General features: G+C 34.5%; 1 protein-coding gene across 2 annotated transcripts in view; it reads left to right on the plus strand.

The window, feature by feature from the left end:
* The window catches only part of SPRED1 (sprouty related EVH1 domain containing 1), a 102,757-nt gene that overhangs the window by 47,537 nt on the left and 39,849 nt on the right, over nt 1-15,371 (plus strand). The window lies entirely within an intron of this gene.

The following is a 15,371-nucleotide window of genomic DNA, read 5'->3' on the forward strand; positions in this document are numbered from 1 at the left end:
CCAGTTGTTTTTATATTGTCTGTGAGCTAATAATGGTTTTTATAGTTTTACATGGTTGGAAAAAATTAAAAATAATAATTTTGTGTAACATAAGAATTATATGAAATTCCCATTTCAGTATCCACAAATTAAGTTTTATTCGAACATAGCCAAGATGATTCCCTTATTAATTCCCTTATTTTCTAGTCTCATAAGACTACCTGGTGGCCAGCCTAATTTTTAACACTATTGTCTTCCATGCAGATGTGTGGTTTCTTACCTGTATACATTTTAAAATTTCAGTTTAACCTTTGATAATGTTATTTGCTCTTTTTTAATTAGTATGGAAAGCTCCTTCACTTTCTTTGTTTCATTTGTGGGCCAAAAACAAATGATTACATCCGAAAAACTGAGTAATGTTAGTGTCATTTCTGTATCAAGAAAAAGAAGAGCATACACTTAGACGCAAAATAAAAATAAAGTCCCAAAATAGAGCCTTGAAAATAACAAGAATTCCCTTTAAATATATATTTGTGGATCTGTTTATTTAGCATCTTTGTTATTTCTTATGTTTTGAGCTCCAAATAATTCTTCCATGCATGAACAGTTTGAATATGACTTACTTTCAGTTTGGGGGCTTGGTTTCTTCATATTTTTTTTACAACTGAATCATTGTAGTTGCTTAACTTTCAGTGCCCCAATTTCTTCCCCACTTAAAGGGAGAGTTATCCTAAATCATCTCGAAAGCCTTCCTACACTAATGTTTTATGAGTTTATGATTCACCCATGCTACACATTGTATAATGTGTCTCAGCCAAAATATGTTTAAGTAGAGAACCCCGATTGAAGTCAAAAGTGAAATATGATAAATATGTTATCTTTAAAAAGTTTAAATTTTTAAAGGTGGTCTGGCCTTGGATAAAATGGAATCTGCCATATACTAATGCTTTTTTAAGCCTGGAGACATCTAAGAAGGTGCCTATTGATGGTATAATGCTTCTGGTCTGAGCTAATGGTAACTGGGGAATATTGTTGGAGAAATTGTCTATTTTAAAAACCGAGTAAAATGGTGAAAATCTAAGGCATTTTTTTCTAGATAAACTTTTTCCTAAGAATACAAAGGTAGTAGAAAGTAAAATGTGGATTAAGAGAGAAAAATGCTTGCTCGAAAAATTATAAGAACAAGGAAAGGATGACCTAGATGTGAAATAGAAAAAACTCAGTGAAACAGAATATTGGATATAGTAGAGGTGGACAGTTTAGGATAATAAGGGACCAAATCTGCATAACTAATTATGAGTCTGCACAGATTGATGGATTGGGTGATTGTTCAGAGTGTGGCTTTAACATAAATAAAGCTAGTGAAAATAAACCTGAGATTCAGAAAGAACAGAAACTTTTATTCCCTATGACAGCTTAAAAATCAAGAGCACTTACCCTAGTCCTAGGGTATAGAATATTGATAGACTAATAAGAAAATAGATTATTTTGCTAGAAGTAACAGGAATCAGAACACCTGTTGTATCCCGTAGCCATTTTTCTTTGAGGAAGCTTGTTACTTGTGAAACGGGGATAAGAAACATCTCTCAGTATTGCCATAAAGGAGAGCTTTCAGTCAGAAATTTGCCATATTTCTTAGAGGGATTAACTATAGTATAGCATTCTAGGTTATGGGGACTTGTGTGATCAAAGGCAGAGGCAATAACTCATGGCTGTAAATTGAAAATAGCGAAGTCTTGTGAAATCTCAAGACAAATGAGACAGTGATATTGAAATGAGATTAATTTGCACCCTCTGCTGGGTAATACACTGTGATCAAGACTACTTCTGAAAAGTCCAGTAGTAGAATTGACATATACATACCTTAGTTTACAATATCACTGCGTTTTGAGATCACTAATGTTCATTTCTATAGTCATTGGTTTTATTCATTGGTTATTCATTGATTTTATTTTAACCCATTTTCCTGAGTTCTAGTTTCTTGATTTTTTTTTTTAAAGAAGTATTATGTTTACTGACTCTGTAAGTCTACAGGGTTCCTCCCAGATTAATGGTAGCTTTCCTTTAAAAGCCTTCTCGGTGAATAAACAGTGCACTTTAAGAGTAGTTCTGATGTAATAGTTATGTGAAAGATAGTTGCTGAAAATTGTTCTGTAACCATTTTGCCTGTGGATCACATCTTAGAATCCTCTACCTTAGATGAATTCTAGAAGTGAGATTCTTGCCCCTCATATCCCATGAATTCGTGCCCTTGAAGAAAGAATAAATATTCAGAAGAGGAGTATATGACCACTCGTGTGGCTAATAAATACAATATTTTAATGAGTGTTTATAAGTCAGAATACTGATAACAATAGTGAAGAAGATGGCCCTTATCAGTTAGGAGAGAACCACTTTCACAGAAGACTTTTCCAACCTTTGATTTACAATTACAGGTACTAAAAATAAGTCTTGTTACAATTCCCAGAAGGTTATATACTTTACTGTTTTATTTTTACTTTTTTATTTTTTATTTTACTTTATTTTTTTAAGAAAGGGGGCACAAATGAAGAGCAGGCTGCCTGAGACTTGTTCAAGAAGACATCATTTTGTGTAACTGAGTCAGTGTTTACTCATTCACTCATTCAGTGATCCTATGTTGCTTACCTATAAAGCATCTTTATGATGCCTACAAAAGGTGGAGTTTATTTCCTGGATTATCCTTTGATACTCTAAATTGGAGCTTTCCAACCTGTGTGCCGTGAGTGTCTGGGGCCTCCAGACTGGTTGCCTTATGTTACTGTTCTATATGTTCCTGAGGAGAGAAGAGTTGGAAAGCACTGCTCTGCATAATTGGCTTTCATGCTTTATGGATGATTGAGAAAGAAAGAATTTGAAAGAAACACCAGGGGTTGGTGTTGTAGCCTAAGAAAATGAAAGTACTACCTTTCTTTGAGACACTTGGGGATGGAATGATCGTTGTTAAGGACAGATTCTGAGAAAGTCTTGGCCGGGTGTGGTGGCTCATGCCTGTAATCTCAGCACTTTGGAAGGCCGAGGCAGGCGGATCACAAGGTCAGGAAATCGCGACCATCCTGGCTAACACAGTGAAACCTCATCTTTACTAAAAATACAAAACAAACAACAACAACAAAAAATAATTAGCCAGGCGTGGTGGCACGCGCCTGTAGTCGCAGCTACTCGGGAGGCTGAGGCAGGAGAATCGCTTGAACCCGGGAGGCGTAGGTGGCAGTGAGCTGAGATTGTGCCACTGCACCTCCAATGTGGGCAACAGAGCGAGACTCTGTCTCAAAAAAAAAAGAAAAGAAAGTCTTACTTCATGTGTGTGAGCTATAGCCTCTGTTTTCTTCTAAATCTTTATAGCCTTGATTTCTTCCTTTAATTCTTTAATACAAGTTAGTATTACCTTGGAGCACATATAATTTAAATTGTTAACTAAAATTTAACTGTTCATTTGTGTACATCATAGAGTTACACATTGCCTATTTAGTTTTCATTAGATATAATGGTTCTTCTCTGTAAGTAGGACACTTCTGTCTTACAAACATTTTATCAAAATGTTTACCATTTGTATAGGTTATGTTATTTGACCATTTTTAGCTGATACATGGTATGTGACATGTAAATTTAAAATACCGAATTATAATACAGCTTAAGATTTTTTAAGTTTCTGAATTAACTAGTATCAAAAGTTTGCTAAAATATCTGTTTACTACTAAACACAGTTTTTAGTTATCATGGGGATCTAAAGTAGTTTTTCTTTAGTTTATATAATAGATAATAAAATATTATAAATTTGCTAGTATTATTAAAATTTGCTAAAGCTATGCTTTTTAAACCATATTATGGGCTAAGGTATGACAAAAGAATAGGCTGAGTAGAAAGATAGGAGTCTTTTAAAATGCTTGAATTCCTGAAGATGCTCTGTGGGGACAAGAAAAAGCAAGGTTATAAGACAGTTACCATTATAAACTTAGAGTGACAAAGGTAATGTGGAAATGGAGAAAGGAAAAACTAGAAATATTTCCAGTTTAAGAAGTTGCCAAAGAGATTAAGGAATTGTTTTTATGATTAATAAGTAATTAGGTTGTGGATAAAATTGTTTATAGAAGTTGAAGTGCCTTTAAGATAATGGTTCTATTGTTTAAAAAGAGCATGTTTTAAAAATAAGGTTTCTTTCCAGTTACTGTAGCCTAAAACAAAATTAGAATATTTCTTTTCTAGGAAGAAAATAATGTGGTTATAATATAGCAGTAGCTTTATTAAAAATGAGACTCACCCCTTTCTATCATGGGGGAATCTTGAAAGACCAGGGAAACATCTTTCTGCCTTGGGTTGAACTTTATCGAAGTACAGAACAAGAATTTCCTGCTAAGCTTTTCCACTGTGCCTCTGAATTATTCCTTTGTGAAACTTCAGTCCTACAGAAGTGCTCCTCCACTAAAAACCAATTGCCTTAACTAACTTTTCCTTAGGATTCAGCCTTCCTAGCAGTTTTGTTTCTTGAAAGATACTAGTTCTCCTATTCACCGTAATACCACAGTTAGGAAAAGAATGGGAGTGGGAGTAGAGATAGTGGAGTATTGTTATTGTTCCTTATTCCCCTTACAAGTTATTAGTCTATCACCCACATATATAAATCCCATTATTGAATCTGTGTAGCATTCAGATTAGCATCTATTAGCTTTCATTTTCATCTACTCATCTTAGCAATTTCTTCCCAAAGCCAGATTTTCTACATCTGAGCCTCATCATCATTCTTGGCTACTTTTCTTTGCAGTCTCGACCTTCTGGTCTTCATTTCAGCAGGCTACTTTCCTGGATCTGGTTGTTACCCAGAACTGTTCCATTTGAGGAATTTTATAATTTCCTGTCATTTCTTTTTTATTCCCCTCCTACTGCTCTTCAATTTCATGTCTTCGCTATTACATTGTGCCTCCAATTTTTTCCTTAACTAGATTCCTTCTGGCTTCAGTATTTTTTTATTGTTTTCTTTTTAAATTTAATCTAAATCTTTTCAGTCAATCTCTCAAACAACCCTTTCATTCATATTTCAGTAGACAATATGTTGCTAAGTTTTTTTTAACCTTAGTTGACAATAAAGGAACTTCATTGAATCCTACAGTATTTTCTTTCAATACTCTTTTCTTAGGCCAAGCACGGTGGCTCACGCCTGTAATCCCAGCACTTTGGGAGGCCAAGGTGAGTGGATTGCCTGAGGTCAGGAGTTCGAGACCAGCCTGGCCAACATGGTGAAACCCCACCTCTACTAAAAAAATACAAAAAATTAGCTGGGCATGGGGGCGGACGCCTGTAATCCCAACTACTTAGGAGGCTGAGGCAGGAGAATTGCTTGACTGTGGGAGGCAGAGGTTGCAGTGAGCCAAGATCACGCCATTGCACTCCAGCTTGGGTAACGAGAGTGAAGCTGTCAAAAAATAAAAAACAAAAAAAAACTTTTTTTTTTTTTTTCGTTTTAAAGGTGGGTTGTTCATTCATGCAATAAATATTGTTGAGTGGCTACTGTGTGCTAAGCACTGTTGTAGGCACTGGGAATATGTAAGTGAACAAAAATAGAAATCTCAGTTCTTGAGGTAATATACATTCTAGTGGAAGATAAATATTACAATAAGTAAAACAGGAAAATGATATGCTAGACAGTCCTAAGGGGAAAAAACGTAGGAAAAGGGAGTATAGGGAAGTTTTTTGGTGGGTGTGGGGATTGCTTAAAATGTATATAGACACAGTGACCAAGGAAGGCCTTACCAAAAGTGTAGGTAACATTCGTGTGAAGATTATTTATATGGTGATTAAGGTCTTATATTTTAGTTTGTATGTTCAGATTTTCAAATCTTCAGTATTCTTAAAGTAGAATAAATTTATCTTGTTTCAGTTCTTATGTTAAACTATGTAAGATCTTGAAATTGTTTGGATTTGGTGAACGTTCTCAAAATGTGCATCAATAATAGTTATAAACTTAGGAATTATCAGTGATCCCTCCATTTATTCAAACAGATCTTCTTTATTCTTGATTCTGTTTCATTCTTTTAATCTCTACCCCTCTCATATCTTTCCTGCAAATAAGGCTACTATTTTTTTTTTCGTTGCCCAGTTTTACCTGGCTCCTTCTAACTTCTGTGTTATTTACCATAATTCAATTTCTAAAACTTGGGTCTAATACTTCTTTAGGATTCCCCACTGATTTCCTAGAGACAATTTCATCTCCACATAGAAAATGTTTATAATCTGGCCCTGTCCTCCTTTGCCTTTAATCTGTCTGCCTTTTTTCTCAAAGGTAATCATTTCCATGGTATTTCCTTACTGAGTTACTTGTAGTTCATCAGAAGTACCATGTATAAGAAAATGCCCTTCCCCTTTTACATTAATAAATATGGCACTATATAGATAGCATATTGAGAGATTATGTGGAGTAGAGAATGTTGATAAACATGTTGCTAATGCTCAGAAAACAATAATGGCGGGAAACGGTTTCCTTTTTACTGTCATAGATGGAAAAATAGGAAAACTGGGTTAAAGCACCTTGGACAAACAATTTTGCTGTGAAGAATTGGAATTGAGATAAATGATAATAATAACCAGTCCAGAATCCCATTCTTTTCATTATTAACCCATTGAAAAGGTAATAAATTATGCTATTAATTACTTTCTGTACAACCATGAATTTTGTAGTTTTTCCCCAGCAGTTGTTTTGCAACAGTTAATTACTTAATATTGCTAGCATACCTTGAAGAGGGGGAAGAAGTCTGCCTATTAGCATTTCTGTTCTCTTTCCCTGGAGCCTTGTGGGAACTGGTTCCTGAAAATTAAGATTTAGAAAATGTCCCAAATTATTATACCTTCCTGGTTGCCTTTATTTTCTCATTTAGCTTAACACTTTCACCTTTCTTCAGCAAACTCTTTATTGTTACATTTCCTCTTTCTTCTTTCAAACCCTGCATTTGGCATCTGACATATTTCCTCTTTACAATTTATTTTAAACTAACATCATTCCTTTCTGTAGTTACTGCTTTTCACTGGTTGATTTGGTCTGTCAGCCTCATCAATATTGTCTTGGCTTCATTGTTCTCTTTTATACCTGATTGTGGTATATTTCATAATTTATTTCACATCCTTTCCATTATCTTCCAATTGCCATTAAACTGTAATAGCCTCCATCATAGCTAAATTAAAGCCCAAACTCTGACCTCAAATTATCGACCATACTTATTAGCTTTCCAAATGTTTCTGCACTACTTTTGTTTTATTACATTCTAAATTACAATTTGAATGTGTCATGCTTTTAATTGAGTGGTTGACTGTAGTATTCCTTTGTTTAATCAACCACTGAGTGCCTTCTATGTGCTTGACTTCCTGTATTAGTTTCCTTGGGCTGCCGTAACAAAATAACGTAGACTGAATGGTTTAAACAACAGAATTTATTTTCTCACAGTTATGGAAGGTGGGAAGTCCAAGGTATTGGCCAATTTTCTGTTTCTGGTGTGGGCTGTCTTCCTGGCTTTCAGACTGTCACTTTCTCAAGATGTCCTCACATGGTCTAGAGAAAGAGCTCTGGTGTTTCTTCCTCTTATAAAAGCACTAGCCCTATCAGATTAGGGCCCCACCTTTATGACCTCATTTAACCTTTATCATTTCCTCCCTGGCTCTATTTCCAAATGTAGTCACCATGGATATTAGGGCTTTAACATATGAATTTGAGGGGAGCACAATCCCTTCAGTCCATAGTACTTCCTATTCCATTGTACTGTTTGTCTGTTGATTGTTAGTTGAGTAGTATTCTATGATATGCATGTACACTCTCTAAATTATTGTAACTTTAATAAGAAGTTTAGTATCTGCTAGTGCTAGTTTTTCTCATTAGACTTACTTTAACTTTTGTGGGGAGGGGTATATTTTTGCTTATTCTTTCAGAACTCCAGACAGTTTATGTTTTTTCGCATGTAGGTACATTTACTTAAGTTTTTTCTTAGGGTTAAGGGGCTATTGTAAATGGTATATTTTAAAAATCATTTTTAGTATCTTTTGAAGCTCTTCATGCAGCTTTTAGAATAATGTTAGACAATATTGGTGATATAATATCTATTTTCTTTGGGAATTTAAAGGAATTTCTAATGTTGCACAGATAAGTATGATGTCAGCTGTTGTCTTGAGATGTCCTTTACCATGAGAAGGAAGTGTTCTTATGTTCTCCACCTCCCCAGACTAGAATTTGGTACTAATTTTTATGAGATCTGATTTTGCAAATGTCTCACAGACTTTTTAAATTGAAATTTTTGTTGAGATAATTGTAGATTATTAATTGCTATCGTAAGAAATAATAAATGCTGTGTACACTCTACCCTGTTTTCCCAGTGGCAACATTTTGCAAAACTATATTGTCATATCACAGCGAGGATATTTCTGTTGATACAATCTATCATATTCAGATTTCCTCAGTTACTTGTATTCATTTTTGTGTGTATTTTATTTAAGTCTGTACAGTTTTATCACGTTTTCACTACCACAGACAAGATGCAGAACAGTTTAACAACCACAAGAATCTCTTCTTTCTGTTGATTTTATCACCACATCTATTTCCATTTTTGCCAGGCAACCACTATTTTGTTCTCTCAATTATTTCTGTAATTTTGTCTTTCAAAAAATGTTATAAAAGTGTAATAATAAGTATGTAACCTTACAGGATTGACGTTTTTTCTTTCATGATCATTCTCTGAGGGTTGATCCAGGTTATTGAGTATCTCCAGAGTTTGTTCCTTTTATTGTTGAGTAGTAGTCTGTGATATGTATTTATATGACTTACTGAAGGACATCTTGGCTGTTTCCAGTTTGGGACTAAATATAAGGTTGCTGTGAACTTTCACATACATGTTTTTTCTGTGAATGTACGTTTTATTTCTCTGGGGTAAATGACCAGGTATGCAGTGGCTGGGTTGTATGGTAGTTGCATATTTAGTTTTGTTAAGAAACCGCAAAACATTTTTCTAGAGTGGGTTTATCATGCCACATTGCCACCAGCGGTTTATGAGCAATCCGTTTTCTAAGCATCCTCACCAGCATTTCAAGTAGCCACTATTTTTTGTTTTACTCATTCTGAGAGATGTGTAGTGATAATAACTTATTGTGGTTTTAATTTGCATTTTTCTGATGACTAGTGATCATCTTTTCATTTGATTATTTGTACCTTCTTTGGCGCATGTCAGTCTTTTTGCCCATTTTCTTATTGGATTGTTTGAGGGGTTTTCTTGTAGATAGCGTCTTCTTCTAGTGCAGTGGCGTGATCTTGGCTCGCTACAACCTCTGCCTCCCGGGTTCAAACGATTCTCCTGCCTCAGCCTCCCAGGTAGCTGGGACCACACGCATGCATCACCACACCTGGCTAATTTTTGTATTTTTACTAGAGATGGAGTTTCACCATGTTGGCCAGGCTGGTCTTGAACTCCTGACCTTAAGTGATCTGCCCGCCTTAGCCTCCCAACGTGCTGGGATTACAGGCATGAGCCACCGTACCCAGCCTTGCTTTTTTACTATTGTGTTTGGAGAGTTATTGGTATATTCTAGCTACTAAGTCCTCTGTTGGAATACGTGGTTTGAAAATGTTCTCTCCCAGTCTGTAGCTTGTCTTTTCATCTTCTGAACATGGCCTTTTGCAGACCAAAGTTTTAAACTGTGATAAGGTCCCATCTATCAAGTTTTCCTTTCATGGATCATACTTTGGTGACAAGTCCAAGAACTCTTTCCCTAGCCATAGGTCATGAAGATTTATCCTGTGTTTTTTTCCTGAAAGTTTTATATAATAGTTTCACCTTTTACATTTAAGCCCATGGTCCATTTTAAGTTAACTTTTGTGTAAGTTGTGATACTTAGATCAAGGGGTTTTTTTTCCTATGAATGTCCAGTTTTTCCTGCAGCATTGTTGAAAAGATTGTCTGGATTCCTCCCTTGAATTAACTTTTGTACTTGTTAAAAATCAGGTAAGCATATTTGTGTTCTTTGTTATGTTCCATTTCTCTATTTGTGCATCCCTCCACCAATATCACACACTGTATTATTGTGGCTATATAAGAAGCCCTAATACAGAGTAGAATGATTCCTAATACAGAGTAGAATGATTCCTCCCATGTTACTCTTCTTTCTCAATATTGTTTTAGCTATTCTGGGTCTGTGCTTTTCCATATAAATTTTAGACTGTGTGTGTGTGTGTGTGTGTGTGTGTGTGTGTGTGTGTGTGTGTGTGTGTGTGTGTGTGTGTGTGTGTGTGTGTGTGTGTGTGTGTGTGTGTGTGTGTGTGTGTGTGTGTGTGTGTGTGTGTGTGTGTGTGTGTGTGTGTGTGTGTGTGTGTGTGTGTGTGTGTGTGTGTGTGTGTGTGTGTGTGTGTGTGTGTGTGTGTGTGTGTAGATGAAGTTTCGCTCTTGTTGCCCATACTGGAGCGCAGTGGCGCGATCTCGGCTCATTGCAACCTCTGCCTCCCAGGTTCAAGCTTTTCTCCTGCCTCAGCCTCCCAAGTAGCTGGGATTACAGGCACCTGCCACCACGCTCGCTAATTTTTGTATATTTAGTAGAGACGGGGGTTTCACCATGTTGACCAGGCTAGTCTTGAACTTCTGACCTCAGGTGATCCACCCACCTCTGCCTCCCAAAGTGCTGGGATTACAGGCATGAGCCACTGTGCCCAGCCAAATTTTAGAATATTCTTGTATGTATCTACAAAAAAACCTTACTGAAACCTTACTGGGGTTTTGATAGGAATTGTATTAAACCTGTGGATCAACTTGGGGAGAATGGACATCTTTACTATGATGAACTTGTAATTCATAAATACACTGTGTCTCTGTTTAGGTCTTTGAATACTTTCATTAACATTTTGTGATTTTCAACACATAGATCTTATATGTTTTGTTAATTGTATACCTAAATGTTTTTCTTATATGTTTTGTTAATTGTATACCTAAATGTTTTGTTTAGAGCAATTGTAAATACTATTGTGTTTTTAATTTTGGTTACTGCATGTCCATTGTATATAGACATGCTATTAATTTTCATTTGTTGTTCTTGTATCCTGTTACATAGACATATTTAATTCTTTATGTAAATTCCCTGGAATTTTTTAATGTTGACATCATGTCATCTACAAATAGGAAGGGATTTATTTCTTCCTCTTCAATCTATATGTGTTTTCTTTTTCTACCCTTATTTCTGTGGCTAGAACCTCCAATTCTATATGGAATACAATGGTAGTAGAGTACATCCTTGCCTTGTTTCAGATATTAACCAAAACACATACACTCTTTCACTTTTAGTATATTGTTGGCTGGGGTTTCTTGTAGGCATTTTTTATCAAATTGAGATAATTCTATTCTTGCTAACTTGCTGATAATTTGTATCATGACTAGATATTGGAGTATGTTAAATTTTTTGTGTGTCAATTGATCACATTAGCCTGTTGATATGATAGATTATATTGATTGATTTTTAAATATTGAACCAGCCCTGTTTCTGCAATAAATCCCACTTGGTCATGGTGTATAATTTTTGATACGTTGTTGGACTTGGTTTGCTAATATTTAGTTGAGGAATTTTGCATTTAAGTTCATTAGAGATAATAGTCTGTAGGTTGGTGGGGATTTTCTTGGTACTGTTTTTGTTTAATATTGGTGTCAAGGTAATACTGGCCTCATTAAAATAAGTTGGGAAGTACTCCCTCATATTCTGAGGGAGTATCTATAAAAGGTGGTGACATTCTTGTTCTTTGACCTCTAGTCCTTGATATATTTCCAAGAGGTCCTGGTGGAATCCCAGTGTATCTCACCTCACATTCCCCTCATCCCATGTCGTCATTGCTTTCTAGTCATTCACTTTTGTTAATAGTTACAGGTCTCTAATGGTTTTCTATTTTATTTTTCAGTTAGTTTGGTAAGTTACAGTTTTTTAGGAAACTGGCTTGTTTCACTTAAGTTTTCATATTCAGGGTCATAAACCTTTATATTGTATTCTTTATTAATTTTTAAATCTTTACTTTTAGTTTTGTCCCTCTTTTTCTTCCTAACATAGTTTATTTGTACTTTTTCTTTTTTTCTTGTCCATTTCGCTGGTCTTTGCAAATAATCAGCTGTTGGCAAGGGTACTCTCAAGCCCTCTTGTATGCCTTTTACCTAAATTCTCCAATTTTTAACATTTGCCACATTGAATGTATCATTTTCTCCCTCTCCCAACACACGCACACACCCACGTACACAAAAAACACTTTTTTTCTGAACTATGTGATGTAAGTTGCATTGCAGCCTGCTTTTTACCCTAATTGTTCAGTGTATTTTTCCTAAGAACAAGGATATTCTCTTGCAACATTATAGTGTATTTATCATATTTAGGAAATTAACATAAATACAGTCTTTTATCTACAGTCCCTATTCCAGTTTTTACAACCGTCCATGTAATGTTCTTATGACAATTTTGTTTCTTCAGTATAAGATAATGTAGCATTTAACTGCCATAGCTCTTTAGTCTTCTGTCAAATGGAGCAGTTCCTCAGTCTTTAATGACATAGACATATTTAAAGAATACTGGGCAGTTATTTTATAGAATGTTTCTCAATTTGGATTTTTCTAATGTTTCCCCATGATTAGATTCATATTATTCATCCTTGCCCAGAATATCATATAACATCTTGTGCTAGAAAGTAAAGTTGTACTCAATGGGTGAAATCTTGTTGAAAAGACACAAGTCAGCATGAAGGAGTTCCCTTTATCCAATTAAAGTAGGATAAATGATTATAATTCATTGACTAAAACAGGAATTCATATTATCTATATTCTAAACAAGCAAGCAAATGGTGAAAAAGTAGTTCTTCCTTTCTGCAGATATTTTTAAATGAATTCATACTCTTTATTTCTTAATACATTTTTGAGTTTATTATATTCATTTTTAACATTTTAAATTGGACATTGAGTTCATTTTATTTTCAGATTTTGATTTTCACTCTAAGCTTTTTAAACTACAAATTTCCTTTTTGGCTTCTTGTTTTGGATTGTTGCACTACACAAATTTTTATATGGAGTTAATTTCATTATCTTTTAGGTCTAAGGGTTTTCTAATTCTCATGCTGATTTATTTGATTCACTTGTCATTTAGAAGCAGGTATAATTTCTTTCAAAAGAACAGGTATTTTAAACTAAAGTTGTATTGCATTATGTTTAGAGATGATAGCCTATGCAATAACAGTTATATTTGTCAAGATATATGTTATATTGTGGGTAAATGATTAATTTACCTAAGTGTTCCACATATTTTAGAAGAATGTATTTTTCAAGTAATTCATACAGGTTTCTGCATGTGTCCCATAGGTCAGATGTTTTAATGGTGATATTCAGATCTGCTTTATCTTTACTAATTTTGTGTCTATTTCATCTATCAATTATTGAGACATATATTCAGATATCTTACTCTGATTATAGATTTGTCAAGTTTTTCTTGTGTTTATTCTTGCCTAATAAAAATGTATGGATTATATTTCTACTAAGTGAACTTTATTCATTATACCTTTTAGCCTAAGAGTCCATTTTGCTTATTACTGTCAGCATCCACCACCTTTTCCCAATATTATAATGTCAAGTTTAATTCCAGCTGAACACTTTTTCATATCCTTGTAGTCATGTGAGCCTCCAGTTAAATTTTATTCCTCTATTGGTTGTTTGTTCTACTTTTTATTATTTGCACACATACGTGTATACTTTCTCACCTCATTTATTTAAGTAGGATCTAGGTAGAAGTGTGGGTTTATTGGAGTATGGAAACTGTAGATACTGGTGTTCCAGTTACTATCTTTTTGAGTGAAAATAAAATACCTATGTATGTCTGACTGTCAAATATTTGATCTCTTTTGTAACTTGCTGTTTTTTATATTAACTATTTAGTCATACAAAAATAATGTGTGTTAAAATAAAGTGCCATAATTATGAAAATATGATGCCATTTTCTTTCCTTCTCTCCTCCTTTATTCCTTTTTTTCTCCCTCCTTCCCTTCCTTTTATGGTAGCTGAAGGTAACGGAACTGCTATTGTGTGAGAATCACTGCCATTGCTGCTTCTGTTACTTTTATTTTTCAATGTCTAAAGTCCCACTCAGCTCAGAACACAGTGTTAAACACAAATTTATATTAATAGACAATTGTAAAAACATGTATTTGATAACATAATTCTATATAGAATGTCATAATGTATTTCTTAAAGGGTACAGGTTTTTATATCATTCAGAAAATTAAAGTTCATAATAAGGGCAACTATTTGAGATATCAGTTATTGACTTTGGTTATCAAGTAATTTAATCTGAATTTGGAATTATTATTTTAAAAATGAAATTATTTTTCATTGGATTCAAAGGTATTTCAGAAAGTTACTAGTAAAAATTTTTATGTCTGGTTACCAAGCATACTACTTCTTAGATAACACTATTTGTGAACATGTAAGTATCTACTCGTAAGATAGCAACTACAATATAGTACGTAGTAATTTAAAAGTATATATTTAATTGTACTCTCTTCTTCCAAATTATTAGTTGTTATTAGTGAAACAAAATGCACTTACACCCATTTTTGGCTTGGTCTATTTTAAATGCTTCTGGCAAGCAACACAGTTATTTTACGATGGGAGTTTTGCTCTATATTTCCCAAAATAACTTGGAATAAGTCTTCAGAAGTTGTAGTTATTTAGTAATCACAGTTTCTCCCCTTTTTTTCCCCCTCTGTAAATTCTCACCCTGGAACTTTTTTCAGATGAAGGAAAAGGGTTGGAGATTGAAGCATTTTTACAGCCTTTAGAATCCATTAACAAACTCTTCAGAATTTACTCACATAAATTCTTTGAAGTGCTTAATAGTTGTATCTGTCACTCAAACACCTCTGTCTCCATACTCAAAAATCCTCTTCATAAATAATGATCTCCCATCCTCGCATAGCAAGAAACCTATTGTGGGGTAGTGGCATCACCTAGTCACCAACATCACCATCACTACTAAGATTTATTGAAGATTTACTATGTGTCAGGCAGTATTTTGAATACTTTATTAGTTCATCTAATTCTCAAAAGTCAGCTGGATGGTGAGTGGTAGAGACTGGATGGGACCCAGCAGGTCTTGGCTACAAAGCCTACAAGCTTAACTAATTACTATACTGAATTCTTACACAGTAGTAACTGTTTTCTTCTTCCTTGGGAAGTGAATGTGTCATGTTCCTGGCCTGTTTTATTTTTCATAGCTTAATAATTTTATTTTGAACACTTTTCACTCATATAAAAATCAATTTTTGTTAAACACCTTCTTCCGCTGTCTCTTAACCTGGTGTAGTATAAGGAAACCGTTTGTCTTCCCTCTCCCTTCATCTGTAT

The sequence above is a fragment of the Gorilla gorilla genome, chromosome 16 (genome assembly GCF_029281585.2).
Source record: "Gorilla gorilla gorilla isolate KB3781 chromosome 16, NHGRI_mGorGor1-v2.1_pri, whole genome shotgun sequence".
Classification (NCBI taxonomy): domain Eukaryota; kingdom Metazoa; phylum Chordata; class Mammalia; order Primates; family Hominidae; genus Gorilla; species Gorilla gorilla.